This window comes from Artemia sp. Qi Xiang Cuo, chromosome 13, assembly GCF_049724085.1.
Source record: "Artemia sp. Qi Xiang Cuo chromosome 13, ASM4972408v1, whole genome shotgun sequence".
Lineage (NCBI taxonomy): Eukaryota > Metazoa > Arthropoda > Branchiopoda > Anostraca > Artemiidae > Artemia > Artemia sp. Qi Xiang Cuo.
In genome coordinates, this window is record NC_142806.1 from 63,982,126 (window position 1) to 64,002,503 (window position 20,378).

The 20,378-nt window shown below is 34.0% G+C and overlaps 1 long non-coding RNA gene across 1 annotated transcript in view; it reads left to right on the top strand.

Annotated features, from left to right (window-relative positions):
- Positions 1 to 20,378, top strand: part of LOC148945544 (uncharacterized) — a 105,062-nt gene that overhangs the window by 72,526 nt on the left and 12,158 nt on the right. The window contains exon 2 of the long non-coding RNA XR_016142724.1: positions 19,878 to 19,972. This is a non-coding gene — a long non-coding RNA (uncharacterized LOC148945544). The remainder of the gene's footprint in view (positions 1 to 19,877; positions 19,973 to 20,378) is intronic.

Below are 20,378 nucleotides of genomic sequence, written 5' to 3' on the forward strand. Positions count from 1 at the left end.
GTTCAACAATTCTGAGTAGACAACTATTCTAAGTGCCATCAAAGCAACCTAGAACGGTGTTCAGGGATAATGGGGGCTTTTACACGGTAAAAACAAATTATTTTCAACAAAAAATTTTGCTGGACTTCAAACAAGTAAAACAATCATCCAATTTTTCTGTTAAAATTGTGACTTGCTGTTTAAACTCCTGCAAATTATTGAAAGTTTTAATATTTATATACTTTTCAGTAGAAAAAATGTAATTTTTACTTTAATAGGCACATTAATCAACATCGTTTGGACTTCAACAGAAAATTGATATTCAGATTAAATTTGACTATTTGACCATTGAAAGTAATATATTTACCATAAATTCAAATTAAATATTGTATTTATTACAGAAAAAAGCAAAAGCTAATTGTCTTTTTTAGTATAGGAGAACATAAGAAATTAAGGGAATGTATTTTTAATTGGAAAGGAGCATAAACTATGTGTGTACGAAGGAAAACATAGGAATTAAGGTAAAAACAAAAAATTTTTGTTTAACTTATACACTGTAAAAAAATTGTTTGAGATTCAACAAAAATTGTTTACAATGTTTATCAACAACAAAATTGAAACTTCAACTGCTGAATTTGAATCTTAGACACCATTTTAGACTTTCCTAATCATTATTGAATATCAAATTTGTTGAGAGACAAAACGTTGGATTCCCATACCCGAATTGAATTTTCATATACAACATGTTGGATTTTAAAATCCTTATTGAATTTCCATTTTGTTTGCTCAATTTCATGTTTTTTAATTGGATTTCTATCACTATCGTTGTTCAATTTATTAGGTATACAATTTAATTTCTAGGTTTTATTATTTGACCTTTCTTCCTAGTTTTGAACCATCAACCGTATTTTTTGTTGGACTTCCAGTTCTTATTTGGATTTCCATCGTTAGCGTGGTTGAATCTCCTAAACCAAAAGTTTCATATCTAGTTTTCATGATTCCCTTTCTAGTTTCAGAAGCATCAGTAAATATCAAATAATTACTCATTTATTTTACAAAAACAGAAAATTACAATACAAAATTTCCCCGACATAGTATGAACCTCTTGACGCCTGTAATTTTTCATGGTAGAAATCAGCAGTTTGACGGCATAAAGAGCAGCCCGACAGAGAAGATCGGAGTCAGAGATACCTTCACAATAGGAAAAACAGTGATACACAAACCTGAAATAAAGATGAAATGACATGTATGCACAAATAAAAGAGAAAGGCTCCCCTCCCGCCTTTTCAAGAAGTCCAGGACTGAACTGTTGCAATAATTACGCCACGAATTCTGTCTCTTCTGTATTAACTTATTAATCAGATTGTATTGAAATCAATTTTCGAGTCAAACTTAAAACAAACTGAAATCACTAAACACAGGAGCTAGGCTACTACAACTAAAAAGAAAAAACTTTCTATAATAATTGAGATGACTGGATTAAACTAATGAAAATAAACTGACAGTTTAATATATATTAAATCCTGGAAATCACAGTACTTCAATGGTCCCATAGTCAAATTTAATAAGATATTCAAGAAATGTCAATCTACTGTTGAAGTCTAAACCATTTTTAATATATCCTATTTGGATTAGAAATTATATTTTTTCTACAAAAAGGGCATAAATCTTAATAATTTCAGCAATTTGTTGGAAGTGAATATTTCAGGGGGAAGGGGAATTGAATCGCAACACGCCATCTGTATGCAGGCTGTCAAAAGGGCATACCAGCAATATCATAAGAACAGTTTTGTGAGTGAGGTTGGCCATTTGTGGGCGATATTGAACTAACCAAAAGACAATATTTGCATCCCGATGCTACATCTTCTACTCATACTGCTACTACTACTGCTACTATTGTTACTACTGCTACAACAACTAAAGCTAAGGTGGCTACTATCAGTTTTTTAATTTTACTGCTGCTACTACTGCCACTACTACTTCTACTACTACCACTACTACTACTCCTGCTACTACTACTACTACTACTACTACTACTACTACTACTATTATTATTATTATTATTACTATCGACGTCGGCCGTGGCAAATTCAGGGGGTGGGGGGACATTGGAATTCCTCAAGAACGGCTTACATTATGAACTTATCCTTTCAGGGTAAGTTTGTGAATTATGAAATAGCCAGAAGACACTATGTGTATACTTTGAATAATACTTCCGCGATTACTGTAGCTAATGACACTATGGGTACTGAGGTGAAAGTTTTTGAGAATATTTAGGGGGAGTTTCAATTATACGGAAATACCGTATGTATGCATTTTTTCAAAAGGGTATATAAGCAATATTATAGGCAGCACAGTTTTATGACAGCTAGTAATATCATTGAAACGTTTAAAGGAGCTAACTAAATTAAAAATTAAAAGTTCTTTTGTACTTTTTAAGAGTTGAAAGTTATTGGAGGGCAAGCAGCCCTCCTCATTAGCCCATAATTTTCCTAACAAATCCAATCAATATATTGACACAATCAATTTGCTCAGCAATGTTGAGTGCTGCAGTAACTTTATCTTCAGGGATATTTGATCAACCCACCACAGTTATGCAATTTAACCATTCTACTAAAAAAAAATCCTGCTTTAAAACTGAATCAAACGGCACTGTGTGTATGCTCGTGTCCAATTAGACAGATCAGCAATATCCCAAGAGCAACTGAGGGTATTAAGTAGAAACTTTCAGGGCTACTCTTATTACTAATTCTCTTCTTACAGTTTAATTAGATCAAAACAGTGTAAGTGATTCCAGGTTGGAAAAAGACATAGATAGAATTTTTTCGGAATGGAAATAAGTTTTATTTTTCAAGTCAACTAGAGGAGGTATAAAACTAAAGATAGATAGATAGATAAGATAAGATAATATTTATTCGTAATTAATTAATCACACAATTAATACTTTCTGCTAATCCCCCCAAGGCTCCTAGGCCTGTAAAAGAGGGGGAATACATACATTTCAATTAAGCACTAAATCAATAAAAGAAATATGTTAAACACATCAAATATAATTAAATAAATTAAACAGACTCCAATCAATGCTACACGAAAAGGAGACGAAAAAAAAAACTTTAACGGCATAAAAGCTGGAATTGCAGCTATCCCTGTAAAAAACATTTAGTATAGATAATTTACGGGCATCATAATTGCAAAACAAAACAAAGAAAAGAGAGAGACACAAAAAAAAAACATTTTTAAAAAAACTCAAACAAAAAGTGATTTTCAGAGACCCATCCCCCCTCCCAAAAAAAAAGATGTAGGACAATCCAATAAAATAAACCAAAATTCCAAAATATATATTTGAAACCCAGCCACAAAAAAAAAATTAAACAAACTCAGTACCCCTCACAACAAATGTTTCTAAACCAGGCTAGGGTCAACCCCCCCTCCTTAATAATAATAATAAAATAAAAAAATAAAATAATTAAATGTGAAAAATCAGGACATTAAAAAAAAATTTATAATTCTTTTGAAACTACCAAACGAGTAACATTCTTGGGCTGACTCAGGTAGGCTATTCCAAACGATATGACAAGCTGTTAATAGATTCAAGCAGACCTCACCGATGGAGTAAATAAAATATTAATATTCCTTAAATTGCAAAGATGATGTGAAGACCTATCAGGGACGAAAGAAGGAGTAGTTTGAAGGGCTGTTGGAACATCATCATGAATTTTTGAAAGACGCGCGAATGAAAATTGAAAGACGCGCAAGAAAGAATGTAGAGAGACTGCAAATCAAGTAATGGGCTACTTGGGTTAGTTGTAGAACACTTTGTTTCCTGTATAAGCCTTCTTGCATTATCATATAACTTAGAAAGTGGTTTCAAAAAAGAAGATAAAGTTGACATCCATATTGTAGGGCAAAGAGACGTAGGACTGAACTAAGCAACGGAACGGAATTTTAAAAACTGATTCAGGAAAAATGTGTTTTAGCTTCCTCAAAATTCCAAGGCTCCTTGAAATCTTTATATTAATTAGTCCAATATGATGCTTGGATGAAAGTTTTTCATCGAGAAGAATATCGAGAATATTTTTTCGAGAATATCGAAGAATATCGAGAATATTTATATATAGTTTTTCATCGAGAATATATCGTTCCTTAGATCTACTGAAAGAGCATTTCAACATTTAGGGCAATGCAATTTGCATCAAATCAAAGAACGACTCTCTCAAAAAGGTCAACTAATATGGGAAGCATCTCAGACTCAGTTCCTACTACAGTACAAATGGTACTGTCATCAGCGAAAGCAACGAGAGTGTCTACATCCTGCGAAAACGATGGATTTTTTTAGCATTGAAAGATTCAGGGTGACATAGGCGACAGTAAACTGTAGGTTTTTGATTCTTAGCCGCAACTAAAAGGTCATTAACATAAATCAAAAACATAAACGGTCCAAGAACAGAGCCTTGAGGAACACCAAACTCAACTTCGGACGAAAAGCGGGAAAGAAAATCTACGGAGATAGCTCTACCTGACAAATAGGAATCAAACCAAGCATGAGCCTGTCCTCTTACACCATTGTGTGATAGCTTATACAGCAGAATATCATGAGTTAAAGAGTCAAAAGCCTTACGGACATCTAGGAATATAGCAGCAGGAATCAAACCAGAGTCAAGCGCGGTGTGGAGAAAATTTAAAAGAGTTACACACGCGTGCTCCGTAGAATATTTAGCTCGGAAGCCAAACTGAAAATCACGAAAAAATCTTTTAGCCTCTAGAAAAGCAAGTAGACCGGAAAGCATGGTCTTTTCAAAGATTTTTCTAAAAACAACCGGCAAAGATATAGGACGATAATTGGCTGGATCATTTCTTCGGCCACCTTTATATAAAACAATTACTCTAGCTTGCTTAAGAGGACTGGGGAAAATCCCATTTCCAAAAGAAAGATTTATAAGCTTTGTCAATGGAGAAATAATTGAAGGAAGAATGAACTTAACTACCGTAGTGAGAATACAGTCAGGGCCATACGACGAAGAACCCTTCAACTTATTTATAATCCTGGCTACTTCAAATTCAGAAGTAGGATATAAGACCATTGATTTGAGACAAGGTGGACCAAGATAAGATTTGTAATCTGGCCGTGATTGTGAAGACTTGACTGAAGAAGCAGTGGTTTTCCCAATATTGGCAAAATATGATGTAAATTCTTCTTGAACAGATGGAATACCCTCAACAACCACATCACCAACTACAAGACTTGGAGGGATAAAAGGAGTCAGAGAAGAACGTTTGAGGATGGAATTGATCACTTGCCAAGTTTTTCGAATATCTTTCCCGCAATCCGAGAATTTTTAGGAATAATGAAGGAATTTAGCCTTCCGGCAAATGGAATTGAAAACATTCTTGTAGAGTTTGAATTGCTGAAGACGTGCAGCATTCAAAGATGGCTTTGCTGACTTAAAAGCTTTCCAAAGATTATTTTTTCTTCTCCAACTCTTTAGAAAACCAGGGGTCATCCATGGGTTAATAGGAATATATCTTTTTGACCTTGAAGTAGAGGAGGACAGAGCACATACGTCAAAAATAGACTCCTTCACTGACTTATAAAGGGAATCAAACTTTGAACAAAAATTCATTATCCTCACCAAAAATATTCCAGGTCTTCTCAGCTAAATGGGATCTAATGCGGATCAATTCATTCAAACCAAACCTAAAAGAAGATGAAGCAGATGCTGGAGTGCCCCTATTCAATGTTTTTTCAAGGATAAACTGGAAAATACAGGAAAGTGATCTGAAATATCACTCACTACAACAGAATTCCGAACCAAATTAAGAGACGAAAAAATGTTATCAATTAAAGACACTGATGCATCAGTTACACGTGTCTGAATACAGGTTGTTAGTAGAACCCCAGCAGCGAGCATATCCGAGAGAAAATCCACGGTAGTAGAGGAAGCCATGTCAATTAGATTTAAGCTAAAGTCTCCCGTTATTATAAGTTCTCATGAACGTCTGCCTATTAAATCCAAGACCTCAGCAAGGACCCGAAGAAAAGAAGGGACAGATTCACTGGGAGATCTATAAACATTAGCAATTATCAAAACCTTATTTTGTAATTTGATTTCAATAAACTGGGATTCAAAAAACCCCTCGTCATTCCTTGACAGATATATATTACTAGACCACCCTTTGCCATCCTTCTGCGATTTAGTCGCTCCATTTTGTAACCGAGTATATCTAAAAGCACTTCATTGCTAGAATTAAGGAAAGTGTCATATAGTCCAATAACATCGGGTCGCCCATCAAAAACTATCTGTCTCAACTAATCAATCGATGAACATAGGCCCTGTGTATTGAGTTGAGGGACCGAAAAATGATCATCTCTTCTAATAGCCCAATTTAAATCAAAAGCATACTTACTAGTAATTGACCAATAGAATTAATAAGAATGCTCAAAATATCTAATGGGTTACTTTGTGATTGATGTAAACGCCCATCAAGGGAGTAAAAATCTCCAGAGCCTGAGTTAGAAAAAAATCATAAAATTAAATCAGTCTTAATCGACCATTATTCATTTCTTATATAAAAGAACAAGAAATAGCACTTGAAAAAATAACACAAATATATATTAAAAAACTCTATAAAAGGTCATCAAATGACCAGATACGCCTGATTGGAGCAGTCTCAGTTTCGGGCACAAATATACAGCCTTGATAAGACTCCGCACTGCGGTTTCCAAACTTATCTCTTGAAGCGTTCAAAAGATTGCGCTTATGGTTCGTAATGTTCTCAGCTACAAATAAGCCTGAGCCACTAAGCTGATTCTTTGCTTTAAACACATGGTGAGTTATTTCTTTTGATCGAAACTGGACGAGAACAGGGGACGAGAACAAAAAAAAACTTCTTACAGATTCTTACAGAAAAAAAACAAAACAAAAATACAAAATATTATTATTTTTCCAGGCAAAAACACTATGGCAATAAAATAGAACAGAAAATAAATTAAGAAACTTTTACCAAAAAATACGTTATTTGAATAAAAGTAAAGAGCTCCATTAAACCAAAACTGAGCAAAAATAAAATCAATAGTGTACTAAGTGTAAAACTACAACAAACCAGGATCAATAAATAAATAAAACCCAAACCGAACAGAAATTACAATAAATAACCGAGTCAAACTCAAAACAAGCAGAAATTTCATGAGTAGGGCTCACAACCCCCGTGCCTTCTCAAGACCAGAACTAAATTTGCCCTTACAAATGAATATAAATGGATATAATTTGTCAGTTTAATATAGCTATACTGATATTTATTTCTTAAAGTCAAAGCAGTTTTTGATTTATTAAAGTTAAAAATGTGAAAGTATTCAAAATATATTTCTTCACTAAAGTGAAAATTATGTTCTGGTCTTGAGGATGATTGGGGTATGTCAGCACCACTCATGTCAGTTTCTGTTTGTTTTGAGCATCAATTCGCTGTTTAGTGTCATTTCTGTCGGTCTCAGTTGAATATCTTTATTGATAGTGAACCGAACCGAGCAGGGTTAAACTGAACAAAATAGAACATTTCTGTTTGGTTTGGGTTAAATATTTCTGTTCGGTTTTTATTGATAGTGATTTATGGTACCTTTAAACTTGGTAGATTATTTGATTGTATTTCTGCAAATTTTTAATTTAACGGAGTTCTTTATCTTTTCTTAATTTTTTTTTGTGAAAAATAGTTTTTTTTTTAAAGTTAATTTTATCAAGGCTCAAAGGAGCTATAATATGAAGCTTGCTAAAATGAAGCCTATTTAAATGAAGCTTGCAAACTAATATGTATATTAACTATTTATTTTGCGTAGATTACGTTCAGATTCAGGAAAGAATGCACCGCCGCGCGGCACCAATGCCTCTGAAGAAAGAAGCTCAATATATAGTTTTTTGATAATATCAAATTGATTAGCTGTCTGAAGAATTTCAATTGCTAGGAAATTTTTCTTCTTTTAGGAAAAATGAATTGCTCGTAACACAAAATAGTAGTAAACATCACTTTGCTGTGGCAAACTCTTTTTGATACTAAAAAAAAAAAAACCACGACTCTGTGTTTGTTCTTCTTGGAAAAATTCAATATTTTGCTTGAAAAGGGGATTGAAACATCCGCAATAAAATTTTCGGAAAAGCTGAATTTGCTTGTGTAATTTCGACCATCAGACAAATATTTTCAGGCTCATAGTTTATGCTGTTTGACTTTAAACTTAATAAATTAGTTTAAACTAATTATTAGAATTACCAGAGATCATTAGCCTAAACATATTTAGAATTACTATAACAATCCAATTCTTTCGATGTACACATTGCTATCAAACTCCTTGTTCTTAGAGTTTTATTTGCTAAGTTGCTAATGATACGAGTTCCTCCTTAGTTACAGATCCTTAGACCAACTTTTAAACATGTAATAGAGTAAGTTTCGTTTTTTTTTTAAAGAAAAACCTCATCTAGGCACACCATTTTGATATTTTCAGGAGTTTTCAAACCAGGCAATGAATCAACAGCGAAGAAAAAAAAAATTAAAGTATTGCTCCCCAAAAACACATTTTGGGGAAAGCCAACCAAATGTTGACTCAGCAACATAATTTTAAATTCTTAGTACTTAGCAGACAAAACTAAAATCCCAGTGATTATAATATATAACGAGTGCTTTCATGAAAAGAAAGTGAACGTGTCGTCGTACGTTTAATGCGTCAATAGACAGTTAATCATATTTAATTGAACGAAAGAGATAAAAAGGATAAAAGTTCTTTGAAGATATTAACTAAAAGGTCATCTTATCAAGTGTTTTTCTTGCATTTAATTAACAGGATTACCTAAGACTAGATAGAGAACATTTTGCAATACCTATTAATAGAATTTATGCTAATAAAAGTGATTGATGCCTGCATAGATAATTTGTGTTTTTGTCTAGACAATGTTTTTCAAGATAATTTATCGTCAGGACAAACATTTTGCTAAGAATGTGTACCGTGCTTATCATGAACTTAAATATAAAAAAAGTTTTTTTTTTTAACGGAAAGGCTGAACCTTCTTCGACGCCTCGCTCTTTACACTAACGATTGCCTCTTTGTCACAGGTCTACTGTTTAAAGTAATAAAAAACTTTAGAGTAAAGATCGGGGCGTTGAGGAGGGGACAGAACCATTCATATACTGAATAATTTCTGTGCATTTTAACTTTTAATGTCGCTCCTTAATTTCAGCTTTAAAAAAAAATTTTTTTTTTATTTAATTTCTGAACATTTTTTTTAACTAATGCAGGTTCGAATTTGGCTCACCGTGCACGAACAATTAAAACGGAATTTGTATGCTAATTTTGGCAAAGGTTTCCTGCGTGAAAAAATTTCCTCTGGATAGTTCACCTCCAGAAACTACTAATACTACTACTAACAACTCACTTCAGCACTAAGCCGCCTGAGGCCAACACAGCTGCAAACACTCCTCCTCCATCCCAATACTATTCAAAGGCTCCCTCTTTTCAACGTCCCAGGAAATTCCCATTTCCTTTAAATCTTTCTTTATGGCATCCTCCTACCCCAGACGAGGACAACCTACCTTCCATTTAGCCCTAGAAGGTTGGCCAAAAAGGACAATCTTCGGCAATCTGTCTGTTTTACTTTGATATTGTTACTTTGACACCAGTTTTGATACTTTGATGATACTTGATTTTGAAAAAAAGTCAAGAGAGATCAAAGGGCAATTAGCTCCCTAACGCCTTTTTTCCTCAAACCTATCCGATAAAAATTTTGAGATATCCATTTTGTTAAAAATAGTTCAAACATCAGATAATAAGAACTCCAAGGCAATAAAAACCCATTTTTTTACTTTGATATTTTTACTTTGACACCAGTTTTGATATTTTGATGATACTTGATTTGAAAAAAAAGTTTGATTTTGAAATAAGGAATTTTAAAAAAACTTGAAACTTTTTGCCATAAAAAACGAACAAAAATTAATAAAAAAAAACTTTTCCAAAAAGAAGTTTAAAAAAAATATTAAAGACCATTTTAAACTTAAGATCAGTAGGTACAGATACCTGTAAAAATTCCAACTCAAAACGACCAGAAATTACTATTAAAGAATAAATGAAACCCAAAACGAACAAAAATTAAACAAACAATCATAGCAAAAAAAGAGAAACGAACAAAAATCAATTCAAACAAAAGTTTGGGTATTGCCTCCTTCTCTCACTGTAAAAGTCTAAAACCCATTCTTCATTAGCGCTTTACTGAACACTATATGTCTTGAACAGTCTTAGAAAGTATAAACAAAATCAAATTGAATATTTGATATATAATAGTAGGGAAGCCCTTTCGACTCCGAGGCTAACACCGTGCTGCGAACTATAATTGAGTCTAACGCTGACGGGATATAATTTATATCCCGTCATGACTCCGGGACGAAGTTTGCACATGCACATTGAATTCTAACGCGAACAATGTATTGATCCACTCGAAGGGAATTAAGAAACAATATGGCTTCTTTGATCTTTAGGTCTGAGGGATAAATGGTCTTTAGTGACGGAGATAAATTCATATTCTATTTTTTAAATATGGCTTCTCAGGTCATTAGACTTAGCAAAAAATTAATATTCTATCGAAGCCTTAATAGAGTAACCAAGAACACTTTAGAGATGAAGAGATTAACGCGGGAATTTTTTCATGGAAATTTCAAATGTGACAGCGCAGAAATGCCAAAACAAAAGGAACACGCAGAAATTACGTTTAGGGGTTATTCGGGCGAAACCGTTTGGGACATTTTAGAAGATGATTTGGGCGAAACTGTTTGAGACATTTTAGAAAATGATTTAGGCGAAACAGTTTGACACATTTTAGAAGATGATTTGGGTTAAACTCCGTGGTCGTTATAATACACAAACTCCATTTTAACAGTGTTGTAAGGTCCCCTACCCCAACCCCGAAGGGCCCCCCGGCCCCCAAAGGGACCCCCGGCCCCCAAAGGGCTCCCCGGGCCCCAAATTCCCCCTGCACCCCCAATGGCCCCGGGCCCCCAAAGGCCCCCAAATGGTCCCCTCCCCCCGGGCCCCCAAAGAGCCCCCTCCCTAGTTTAGAGTGTTAGTTTGATATTAGCTTACAGTTTTAGTTAGAGTTATAGTTTAGTTTAGTTGTAGTTCAGAGTCTAGAGTTTCAAGTTAGACTCTCAGCACTTAGAGTTTTAGTTAGAGTTATATTTTATTTTAGATTTAGTTATGTGTATTTGAACTTGTAGTTTAGTTTTAGCGAAACGTTTTAGTTTAGAATTTTAGCCTAGGGTCTTAGCTTAGAGTTTTTCGTTGCACTTTTAGTTTAGTTTAGTATTAGTTAAGAGTTTTAGTTTAGAGTTGTAGTTTCGTTTTAGTTAAGAGTTTTAGTTTAGAGTGGTAGTTTAGTTTTCGTTAAGAGTTTTAGTTTAGTTTAGAGTCTTAGCTTAGAGTCTTAGCTTAGAGTTTTAGTTAGAGTTATATTTTAGTTTAATGTTTGTTAAGAGTTTTAGTTTAGACTTTAGAGTTTTAGTGTAGAATTTGGTATTAGCTTACAGTTTTAGTTAGAGTTATAGTAGTTAAGAGTTTTAGTTTAGAGTATAGAGTTTTACTTTGGAGTCTTAGCTTAGAGTTTTAGTTAGAGTTGTAGTTTAGTTTAGTTTTAATTAAGAGTTTTTGTTTAGAGTTTAGAGTCTGAGCTTAGAGTTTAGAGTTTTTGTTTAGAGTCGTAGCTTAGAGTTTTAGTCAGTGCTCATATTTTGCCAGTCGTCATGAGACTTCCCGAAGTTGCTATAAGAACTGAAAGTGAAAATTCTTTAAGAGATATTTCACTAGTTCTAGTTCTGATGAACTTGTTATATCAAATGACATAATTTTGGAATCTAGAAATTAATTGCTGTTATGTTGTTGTTTCTGTCAGTAGGCATTTTCCTGTTCCAAATGTTACAGTTCGCTTTCTTTGCATTCTCTTGTTGGTTTTGCTATTCAGATTTGATCTGGTTTAAATGTTTTTTGAAAGTACCTAACCTAACCTGATTTTCAATTCAAAATCAACTGACTTGTAAAAATCAGTATATTCTTAACAATCTGAAATTCATCTCTCCAAGAGTTTTATTGCCAGACCAAATGACGTCTATTTTCATTACTAATGTGCAAACATCCTATATGATGTTCGTTTCTTAGGCATTTTACTTGTTGAGAATTTATCTTTTAAGCACCATGTAAACTCGTTGCACTTTTAGTATAGTTTAGTTTTAAATAACAATTTCAGTTTACAGTTGTACTTTCGTTTTAGTAAAAAATTTTAGTTTAGAGTTGTTGTTTACTTTTGGTCAAGAGTCTTAGTTTAGAGTTTAGAGTCTTAGCTTAGAGTCTTAGCTTAGAGCTTTAGGTAGAGTAATAGTTTATTTTAGTTTTTGTTAATAGTTTTAGTTTATAATTTAGAGTTTTAGTTTAGAGTTTGGTATTAGCTTACAGTTTTAGTTAGAGTAATAGTAGTTAAGAGTTTTAGTTTAGAGTATAGAGTTTTACTTTGGAGTCTTAGCTTAGAGTTTTAGTTACAGTTATAGAGTTTTAGTTTAGTTTTAATTAAGAGTTTTTGTTTAGAGTTTAGAGTCTGAGCTTAGAGTTTAGAGTTTTTGTTTAGAGTCGTAGCTTAGAGTTTTAGTCAGTGCTCATATTTTGCCAGTCGTCATGAGACTTCCCGAAGTTGCTATAAGAACTGAAAGTGAAAATTCTTTAAGAGATATTTCACTAGTTCTAGTTCTGATGAACTTGTTATATCAAATGACATAATTTTGGAATCTAGAAATTAATTGCTGTTATGTTGTTGTTTCTGTCAGTAGGCATTTTCCTGTTCCAAATGTTACAGTTCGCTTTCTTTGCATTCTCTTGTTGGTTTTGCTATTCAGATTTGATCTGGTTTAAATGTTTTTTGAAAGTACCTAACCTAACCTGATTTTCAATTCAAAATCAACTGACTTGTAAAAATCAGTATATTCTTAACAATCTGAAATTCATCTCTCCAAGAGTTTTATTGCCAGACCAAATGACGTCTATTTTCATTACTAATGTGCAAACATCCTATATAATGTTCGTTTCTTAGGCATTTTACTTGTTGAGAATTTATCTTTTAAGCACCATGTAAACTCTATCAAAAGCAATTTTTTTATAGAAAAATAACAACCCTTGCATTCCAGGAAAGATCAAAGATATATTTACATGGTCAATTCTAAGAATCCTCCTTAAAAGCTTATTTCACTTTTGTGTTTCCTATTGTCCAGTTACAAGGATGTCTAATTTTTCTTGTTTTCTTAAGCCGCTCTCTAACAATTATAATAAAACTATGAACATAATCCAAAAAATAAGCTATTCAGCAATTAAACTGCTACTTGATCTTGAAGAACCTTCCATTACACATTCCTTCCATTGCATATTCCTTCCATTACATCCTTTCCTTTTTCTTCAACTTCCTACACTGCTTAAATTTAGTTCATCATTTTTATCTGGTAGTTTTAATTTTATCAAGACAAATTATGAAAATTTCATCAACATGAGTATTAGTTTTCAAATAAGCTATATAGCTCTTCACGATGTTCTTGTGTCACACTAAGAAAGGGGCAGAAAAAGATAGTGATTGACTGGGGTTCAATCTTTACTAAGTTACCTTGAGAGGGGTGATCTTGAGTCATCAAATCACTAGTCCCGTAGCTCTCGAACGATCAAAAAAATGGAAACAAAGAAAAATGAAGATAATTTTAAAATTAGGAAATAGCAAATGAAAAAGGCAAATTTTTGTGCTTTCCTATTATATGGGCATTTACAAGGAAAACAGTCACGAAAAACCGTTTTTTGACGGGTTAATTCATGAGAAGGCTTCAGAGTAATGCAATCCATAGCGTGGTTTTCATTGCGTGTACGATATTTAAACTGTTGTTTTTTTGGAGTTTAAGGGGGGGAAGGTACCTAGGTTAGGTTACGTATTTAATATATGTAATGCTTTACCCCCCCCCCCTAATGTGCAAATATAAAGCCATAATTTCTTTATAAACTATTATATATTCATCCTATTTTATTTTATTTCATTAGCATTAACCAAACTTCTAAGGGCACTAGCCATTTTAATATCCAATCGAATAAGCCCTTTTTAAAATTTCTACGACAACGTATTCTATACTAACCTTTTATAAACAAACCATACCCCCAGAGCATAACTTACAACCCTTGCCCTGAGGGCTGCTGGGGGGTTGTCATCCTCAGAGACCTAATTTCCAGAACTGTCAACTACGTTGAACAAAATAACTATCTTAAATTTTTGATTGGATTGGCTTTGGGGAAAAGGTGAGCGTGAGAGGGGGGTTAGTTGCCCTCCAGTCAATTTTGCATATTAAAAAGGGCACTAGCCTTTGAATTTTCAATCGAATGAGCCTTGTTTGAAGGCTTTCATAAAAACCTTATAAGAAAAACCTTATATGGTTTTTAGGTTTAAAAAAAAAACTTTATATGCCCCCAGGGCTCAACTTATAACCCTTGCCCTGAAGGCTGTGGGGAACTGTCCTTCTAAAAAAATAATTTCTATCTGGAAATCAACTACGCTATCTCAAAATTTTGATTGGATGTGTTTTGGGAAATGGTATTCGTGGAAGGGGTGTAAGTTGCCTTCCAATCACTTTCAATTATTAAAAAGGGCACAAGCCACTCCAATTTCAAATTGAATGAGCCCTTTGTGAAGTTTCTGTGACAACTTTTTCGATACAAAGTTCCCTGGTCTAAAGGAAAAAACAATAAATAATACATTTTGCCAATATTGTTCTTATTTGCCTCCTAGGGCATAATTTAAAACCCTTGCCCTGAGGGTTGTGGGGGAAGGACCTCCTCAAAAGCTTATTTTCTACCTGGAAATCAGCTATGCTGAACAAAATGGCTATCTCAAAATTTGGATTGGATGTGTTTGGGGAAATGGATTGAGTGGAAGGGGTTTTAGTTGTCTTTCAATAACTTTCGACTATTAAAAGGGGCACTAGCCACTCAAATTTCCAACCAAATGAGCCCTTTTCCAAGTTTCTACGACAACTCCTTCGATAGGAAGTGCCCTTATATGAAAAAAATACATTGTGCCAACATCGGTCTTTACTTAGGCAACGTTATTGCGCTGCCTATGATTTATTTTTTTTTTCCAAGAGGCACTTTATATGGGAAGGGTCGTCGTATAAACTTCAAAGGGGGCTCATTCGATTGGAAATCGAGAGTTCTAATGCGCTTTTTAAGGATCAAAAGTGATTGGAAGGCAACAAAAACCCCTTCCACTCCCAGGGGTGCCATTTGGGGCGGGGCAGGGTTGGGCCATTGCCCACCCTAATTCTTCTGGGGGGCCCAAGCTTCCTCCCAAAAAGGCCTTTTTTTCTTTGACAAAATATACAGGAACAAAATTACAATTAGCAATTAGTCAAAATTTTGAAACTGCTACATCTATATGAAGATTAACTTAGATAATATCGAGATTAATAGTGCAACTGGGTCGTGCAAGGGTTGAAGTGACAGATCAGATTCTGATTTTATTGATTCAACATCTTTCTTATGTGCTATCATGAGCAGTGTTTCCACTTCTACTTTTTTTGGTAGTAGAATACTTATTTTTGGACTATTCTACTTCCAAATATTAAATCTACTTATCTACTTACTTTCTACTTATTTTTGGAGGTTTAAGTTTTCGTGCCGGCCAAGCATTTTGGTTTTGTTTCCGTTGAATTGTAATCCTATAATGTCTTATAGAATGGAAGGGTGCAATTGTTTCTAGAAGCGGCATCTTTGTCGGGAGTGGAATCTTTGTCGGGAGCGGCAAAAAGGAAATTCGGGAAATTATAAAGATCTGTTTAAATGAATGAATTTGTTTAAAACCGTAACACCATCCATATGTAACCCATGTATTATTCACCCAGTTTGCCAGTTTACTATCTAATATCAGCAGCTGAAGAACCATTGAGAATTCATGAGTTTTTCAGGAGCTCAAAAGCCAGTGTTTCCACTTCAAATCTTTTGAAATCCCTAAGAGGCTAGTGGAATATCCTTAGAAATCCCGATTTTCAATATCGAAATCCCTATAGGTTTCCCAATTTTCTGACTTCTTTCCAAGTCTTTAGTAAAGCCTCGTTATGCTGACTTTTGATAGCATTTGTAAAAGACGACTGATTTTACAATTCAAGACTTTTTACTTCTACCAAAATATCTTCTTTTGAGGTTTAAAACAATACTTTTTATTTATTTATTAGTTAAGTTCGGTTTTGTTTATAGATTTCGGTGCCAGATTTTAGATTCTGGACCATATAAATATATTTCATTTATATGTTTTTCTCAGCCAGTTTTTTACGTCTCTATTAGTATTTTTGAAACACCCTAGTTTTATTTGAATTGGTGCGATGGATTGGCATGAATGATATCCAATCAGTCGGTTTTTAAAGCATTATTTTTATTTAAACATGTTTTGACTTGTTTTTATATCGAGTCGTGATTAAGTTAATAAAAAAAATATGAAAAAAAATTATCTGTCGACAGATCTGTCAAAAGGTGACTGAAAATATGAAACTAAAGGATAGAAAGTTGCATAAAATGTGCTTTAAGTAATATAGAAAAGGTAAAATATAAAAAAATACTTAGGCATTGTTCACATTCGTGTAGTAAGACGAAATAGATTAAGTAACAGAAATAGATTCAATTCCTTTTCTGCTATGCATGACCAATCAGACGGCTTAATTTGTTGCGTCAGCAGCTCAGTAGATATGGTAGTGAATATAAATAAATATTTATTTTAAATGGTTATTTTTGGTAATTTGGTTTATAAGGCCACACTGCTTGACACATTGATGTGAAAAATGCATCAATTCCTCAGAATACGGTTATATTGACAATAGAAAAACGATAAAAATCAGCTTTTAGTCAGAATCAGATTCAATACCTTCTTCCTCTTTTCTGATGGGAGCTGAAACCTTGACTATTTTCATGTTGAGCAGTAAAATATCTCCAAAAATCCCTGGGGTACTTTATTGGGCCCGCTTCATACTATGTTTTGTCTTAAGAATCCCACGTAATGTTTTTTTATAAGCTTTTTCCGTCTATCGATCTTTATGATTTTTACTTTTCGACAGAAAGAAAAACCTTTCGACGACAACGTTGGAGAATGGAAGAGAAAGCACAAATGTTACTGCCGATTTTAGATTTTCGTATAGCTCGGTTCCGGAAGAGTTTTTCTTCGAAAAAAACAAACAAACACCAGTAGATAACCTCATCAATAATATTCAATATTTTCAATATTAATAAGACTTTGCTTCATCCGCTCCTGTTAGATTTTTTTTCAATTCCATGGTAATTTCCCTTAACTTCGAATGAAGTGTTGGAGAGAGCCAGGCCGTGGTGACTGAGCTGATACAGGGTCAACCATTTCTACATATTTATAAATGTCAAAATCGAAACGAAATTCAGATTGAATCTCCTGCAGAGCTTCGATGCAAGAAGATTGTGCGGCTCTGAGGATCTTTTCAACTGCGTCTTGGGGTACACCAGGATAAGATTTTGGCCCCAAGAAGGAGTTCAATCTATTTAGATCCAGATAGTACTTTCGAGGGGAAGGTAAAAACTTGGGTCATTCTCATTAAGTTGAAATGCATTTGTTGACTTCACACAGTCCTACTTTATAAAGATCAAAGACAATTCCTTGAAAAGACATTCAGTCTCTAGTTTTAGGCGATAAAACGGTGGTTTGTCAACTTGAAAAGCTACATTGAATTCAGAAGAAATTCCAATGCAAAGGAAACAAATTCAGACATGTTCATGACTGGGTTCAGATTTGTGTATACAAGCTCATTGAGCTCTATTGGATCATCAGCTAGTAGAAGTTTGCAGTAGGCACCAAGAGCATTCAATTGTTCCAAAATTCTGCCCACAGCAGCTTCGACTGAAAGCCATCGTGTCTACCCAGACTCCAGAATGAATTTCAAAACTTTTGAAATTCAAGGAAAAGCGTTTTGCCTCTTGTGACTAAGAACCTCTAAGAAACAAAAGAGCCTGACAATTTTGATAGATTTTTATATATAGTAGCTGTTCCATTTTGTCTTTTATCAAGTTCATTTTTTTAATCAAAGTAATGTAACCTAATTTCATAACAACTTTACAGATATATAGCACATCAGACAAGGGGATATCAATGAGTATCAACTGGCTTTCAATCACCTTAAAATAACCATCTTGTAAATGAAAACATTCCTTATTGATAAGAAAGTCATGATACTATTGAAAGAACAAAATGTTTGAAATGTCAGTAAAAGGTGACATATCACATGGTATCCCAAATTTATTCAATTTTTTTTGTCAATAAAGGTAGCACCAGCTTTTGATCGCAGTTCAAATATCAAGAATCAGAATGAGGCAGGGACGCTGTGGAAACAGGAAAAGGCAGAGAAGTTTTAATGAAAATATCAAACAAATTCCTATTATCTGGATAACTAACCAAGTTTCCAGTGAAGGTGCAGAAAAGGGATATCTGACAAAAAACATCTCATTTATTACTGTACGTTAATGTGCTCTAGTCTTAAAAGTCTAATGTGCTTAAAGTCTAATGTGCTCTAGAGATGCAGAGGACAGTCCAGTAGAAGCAGAATATAAACAAATATTTTCTTACTGTATATCCTGGTTTAATTTAACAGTACCTCTGCACCTTTGACTGCAGGGGTCCATAATTTGCACCTATATCAGGTTTCCTTCAAATTATTAGTAGTGTTGAAAGAATTAAGAACCTCTCTTCTTTTGACTTCTAAGTCAATTTAGTTGTCATCGTCGTCTTCTAGAACGCTCCATTCATCAGAGGCAATCAATCAAACATAAGGAACCTCCAAATTGACTGTGCAAAAGATCCTTAACTCACTTTATGGCGCGTTCAGACTATCACCTTTCTGGAAAAAAGGCTAAAAAATTATTTCCGTCCATTTTCTTTTTTGGGTTGGAAGAGGAGCTTCTAGGGCCAAAACCCTAGAAATTCATTAAAAAATCCGGAAGACTTGTTAAAATCCTTAGAAATCCCCAAATCCCTAGACAAAAAAGTTTACCCCTAAAAGACCTCAAAAATCCCCATTATAGGGGGGAAATCCCTAGAATGGAAACCCTGTCAAAAGCGTAAATTGGCAGCATTGAAGAAGGAGAAAGAAGCAGAAAAACAAGGTTCTCTGAACAGATGGATTAAGAAGCAAAAGCCAAGTGAACCAGCTAGGCAAGTAAGTAACCTACAGTATTCGTGTTTTATTAAGTCGTTTCTTTTTTTCGCGATCTGGTGAACCAAAGTTACTATTCTGAACCGCGCTGGGTAGTTTATATGAAAAAATAATAAATACAAAATAATACTGGATATGCAGTAGACCTGGTTTCAAACAAATTAAATAAAATAAACAAGTTTTTTAAACTGAAAGTAAGGAGCGACATTAAAACTTAAAACGAACAGAAATTATTCCGTATATGAAAAGGACTGTCCCCTCCTCAACGCTTCGCTCTTTACGCTAAAGTTTTTTATTGTTTTAAAAAATAAAGTTGTAAGACAGAGTCAAAATTTAGCGTAAAGAGCGAGGCGTTGAGGAGGGGACAGCCCCTTTCATATACGGAATAATTTCTGTTCGTTTTAAGTTTTAATGTCGCTCCTTACTTTCAGTTAAAAAAAACTTTTTTTTCATTTAATTAGACTTAAAAGATTGACTAAAGACACGCAGGCTTTCATTTTTATTTGAATGTATTTTATTTCGGAAAAGAGTACTCTACGAAAAAACTGTAAGATCTAGAGGAGGGTTGTAGGTCCGACTTGGCAACACCCTATCTTATAAGGTAAACTTAACATTGATTTTGACTTACTTTCATTTGTTTTTTTCAGCTGCTGGTTGGATTCTCGCGTTTATTGCCGCTAGTCAAATACCAATTTGAGCTTTCGCAGCTGTCAGGAAACAGACCGTCAATACCATATTTGAGGTAAATAATTCAGAATCTATTTCGTTAATGGACCAAAGGCTTCTAAATAGGGATGCACGCACCTTAAAGGGGGGGGGGTTCTTAGGAGTGGTTTCCTGGAAATCTTAGAGAAGGTTTTCTTGCACAAAATTTGGAATCTTTTCAGATCTTGACTATTAAGAGACCTAATTATAACATTTAAAGGGTTGGAAACCTAGGAAAGGGCTGTAAACATTTGTCTCAGACTACAAGAGTTGTCAAGCTGGCTGTGAGGGGATCTGAACCTTTACAAGAGAGAGACTATTCAGGTTTTACATTGCTGCCTTTAAGTCGTGTTATATTTCTATTTCTCAGCCCATCCCCCTTTTTCTGCACATAATTCTCTACATTTACATTTGGAACTAGCTCTCTAAGAGGTTATTCCATC